Source organism: Egretta garzetta, unplaced genomic scaffold (genome assembly GCF_000687185.1).
Source record: "Egretta garzetta isolate BGI_Z169 unplaced genomic scaffold, ASM68718v1 scaffold754, whole genome shotgun sequence".
NCBI lineage: Eukaryota > Metazoa > Chordata > Aves > Pelecaniformes > Ardeidae > Egretta > Egretta garzetta.
This window is the reverse complement of record NW_009259587.1, coordinates 243,860-247,744: the sequence shown is the minus strand read 5'-3', so window position 1 is coordinate 247,744 and position 3,885 is coordinate 243,860.

Genomic DNA, 3,885 nt, shown 5'->3' with positions numbered 1-3,885 from the left:
CAGGACTAAGGGCAGTACAAGGTACCATTCAGTCTTAAATAAATCCCACAGTGCTGTACTTCAATAGCTGCAGACTGTTACTCTGGGATACTGAGTATCCCCTTCTTAAACAGATTTTTGAAGTGTTGTCTGAGTACCCAGAATGAAACATTTCTCAATTTTACTTTATTTTTTTTTCCCCTCTCTTACATGATTTCATTCCAGCCATGCTTTTGTCTACAAGGCCATCAATAGGCAAAACTGTTTACTTTTTCCCATGTCCATCAATCAAACCACAAATGAGAAACTATAGCATGTGTTTTGGTCACAGCCTTCCTTTGGATATATTTTTGTAGCAGTTCAGTTCATGTCTCAGCCTGCTATAGGCAAGGACCATATTGCTATTTCAACTGGGCAAAATCACCACTTGTTATAAACTGACTTGGGGATAGGCAGATGTCCAGCAGTGGTGAGAATTTTCTAATTTTTGCGCGCTTTAGTTAGAAGTGCAATTCACAGTGAATCTCTGATGAAAAGTGCTAGTAACCCTGCGAACTCTCAGAGTGCTGCCTGTGCAAAACTGGGTGAGGCTTTCTTTTAAGAAGTACATCTGCTGATTTGGCAGAATTGGACCAGCAAATTGTAGTGATGAAGTGGATAAAAATGACCTGGAAAATCCCTGCCTCATGTACAGTGCTGACTGCTGAGCAATCATTGCTGTTCTGTGCTTTTTCCTTCATGCTGGCCTGTACGTAGATATACTAGTACTGAGTTAATTCAGAGCTGGGATAGGCATAGGAAAAACCACAAAATTTTAAACTCCCTTTTTTTAACCTGAAGAAAAATATTTTCTAAGCTTTTCATTTTTCTTGTGGGGAGGGAGCAATGGGATTAGAAACTGAAGCTAGGTCAGACTTTCTCAAGTCCTCGTGCATCTCCACACAGCCATGTTTGGGCACTAGAAGCTGCTCGGAAGTGACTCAGCCATATGCATAAGAGTAATTAGATCCATTTGAAACTTGGGAACTAACAATTTTGAGAATTCTTTCGAAGTCTTTCCAGTTGAAACCTCCATAGGTTTGTCTCCCTCTGCACTTTGAGTCTTGGTTCCTCACATCTATTAGCACCTAAACCCCAGAGCAAAATATCTGCAAAAACTGTTGTGTTTTATGTCAAAAGTCTTGGAAACCACCACAGTTTCCATGCTCCCCCCACTCCTCCAGTCTTAGTTTTGGCCAAGTTCATCCAGATTCAGTGAACTTAAGGGCCAGACTGCACATACAACTTGCCATGATTTTAGCCAGGGTAATTATGCTGTTCAAATAATCATTAAAGCTAGTGAAATGAAGGAAAAATTAAATGAAAGATTTGTTCAACTGGAGCAACTGTGTGTAGGTAAGATGCTTGAGTATCTTTTCCATAATAAAACTGGAACTGCTGAGTAATTAGCCATGCCCTTCCACAAGATCTGGACTGTTTATTCATGGGTGGTTCCCACAGATTCAGCTCACCTGGTATCTGAAACCAACGGTGTCTTACCCTGTTACTGTGTAGATTTTCTCTGCTGTTTTATCACTATGCAGATACAGACGGGTGTGTAGTGTTTTAGTACTTGCCTGTCTCTATTTATAATACTCCCCCACAGTCCCTAATCTTTATTGAACAGCTTTATCTTTTTCAAATAAGAAACATTAGTTTCTTACAGAGCGTACAATTGGACCCATCATAAGAAGTTACTGAATAACTAAGGGGAGATCTGCGTTCCTTGAGGAATTGTATCAAACCTAAACACAGCCATAAACTCTTCTTGTTGCAGTTAACAAAGATCTAAAAGAGATGAAATGGCAGTGTGGTTTACTTTTTTCCCCTCTGGAAAGTTATAATATTTTCAGTTCTCATAATTTTCGTTTAGGGAAATATCCCAAACTTCTATGTGTAAAGTATTTGGCATAATGATTGCAACTGCTTGTAATACTCATTATCTGCATTCATCAGAAATTATGCTATTTTAAATCATTAAATGGATGGAACTATGTAATAGGCACTTTGGCAAATTTCACTCATGGGCTATGAGGTATATTTGATTAATTGATTTCACTATGGAAGATAAATGACAGTATATATACTCCCATTACATATAGCTGTTACAGTGGGCCCAGTCATTTTGTAGAGTGAGTGCAACTGGTATGCACTGGTGTCATATGGTAAGAAAGACCACTCCTGCTATGGCTGATAACTCAGACAATCACAGATGTGACCACTCTGTTCATGAGTTTATGTTTAATGAGATATTTTTGCAACCTGGGACAAAGACAAAACAATTTCGTAAAACTTGCTAGCCTGGATTTGCGTAGTTTTAAAGCAATTCCTAAGAGGATAATCAGAACAGTTCCCAAGAGATGCTGGAGGCTTGGGGGCAGGGAGTGGAAAGGTAGGAAGAAAAAATATTTTTATTTTTTATTAATTTCTTACCATGCAACATTTGGCAGTTTCTTTACTAACATATTTCTTTTTAGGAGATTGCTCTTTAAAGTTTTTAGAGCCTGAAGCTTTCTGTAGATGTTCTTAAATGCACGATCTACTCCTAATGAAAGGAAAAACAACATAGAAGGTTAAAAAAATGCCAGCAGTCTAAAACAAAGCTTCAAATTAGTCTGAAACATTCACACCTACTTAAGGCTTCAAGTGCATAAGCAGTAATGCAGTAGATGAAGAAGTAGTGCACATTGCAGAGGGACAGTCCAATTCACCTTGTTTTTGGAAAGCCAATCTGAAAACAACACAGCCTTGTCCTGGACAAGATATCTGTGCTGTTCATTACAAACTGAAATCAGGCATGCGCTAGCTCCCCATGCAGCCTGCTCTTCCCTCCCCCTTCCCTGTCTTTAAGAGCCTAGGGGAATTCTTGGTTTGCAGCCAAGCCTGTCGGCTGGCCAGGCAGTGTCATCTGAGAGAGAAAAAAGGTGACGTGGTTGCTGTGGCGTAACCATTAGCATAGCTGCTGATAAAACAGGGAGAGAAATAATGCTGGTGAGATGCGAAGCTTAAAAGCTTATGTTCTCGTGTATTTATAATATTAGTAACTCTATTAAATTATCTGAAAGTATAAGGATTTGTTAAACCTCTGTGTACAATACTGTTCCAACTGGGTATTTTGGTAAGCTGCCTTTATGTAGATATCTGTAAAACATAAGCTAATGCTCCACTAAGAAATAAAATATTTGGGATTATCCTGGAACGACGAAGAGGCATCGTGCGAATTACAGTAGTATAAATTATTGTCTATTGGGTTAATTAGTCGGGGGGGGACGGACAGACACACGGGACACAGGACAGGCTGGGTTGCCAGAGAAGCACCAGGGAAACAGTCAGTAAGAGGATTTAAAAGCACTAGCTATACTTAAGAGATCAGGGAAATGTGAAGGGTGGAGGCTTCCTCTGCTTTCTCCTATTCATTTTCTTTCTCCACTTGTAGTCTCAGCAGTTTTTGGCACTTTTCTCTTTGTAGTGTTTCTGTGATCCTCTGCTGGTGGACACCACTGACATATTGTAAATACAGAGTCTCTGCTGTGCACCTTCTCTTTACTCTGTAGCTTTCCTGACGAGCAATTCTTTTTAAGAATCTACCAAATGTATTCTAAAAAAATTATCTACATTTTTCCTCTTACTTATCAGCCTCCCACTTGCCCCTTTCTCCAGGTACTACAGTAGTGACCTCAGAGAGAGCTGTCTTTGGGTTTTCCTTTATTAGTTTTTAAGGCTTTCTTCTTTCTTTTTTTTTTTCCTTCTCTTCAAAGTCTTGATAGAAAGAACATGACTGCTTTCCCTTTGGGGAACAAAGATCCCAATTAATCTGTTATTTTTCTTATGGAATAAAAGAAGTCACTGAACTTACATGCTCCAATA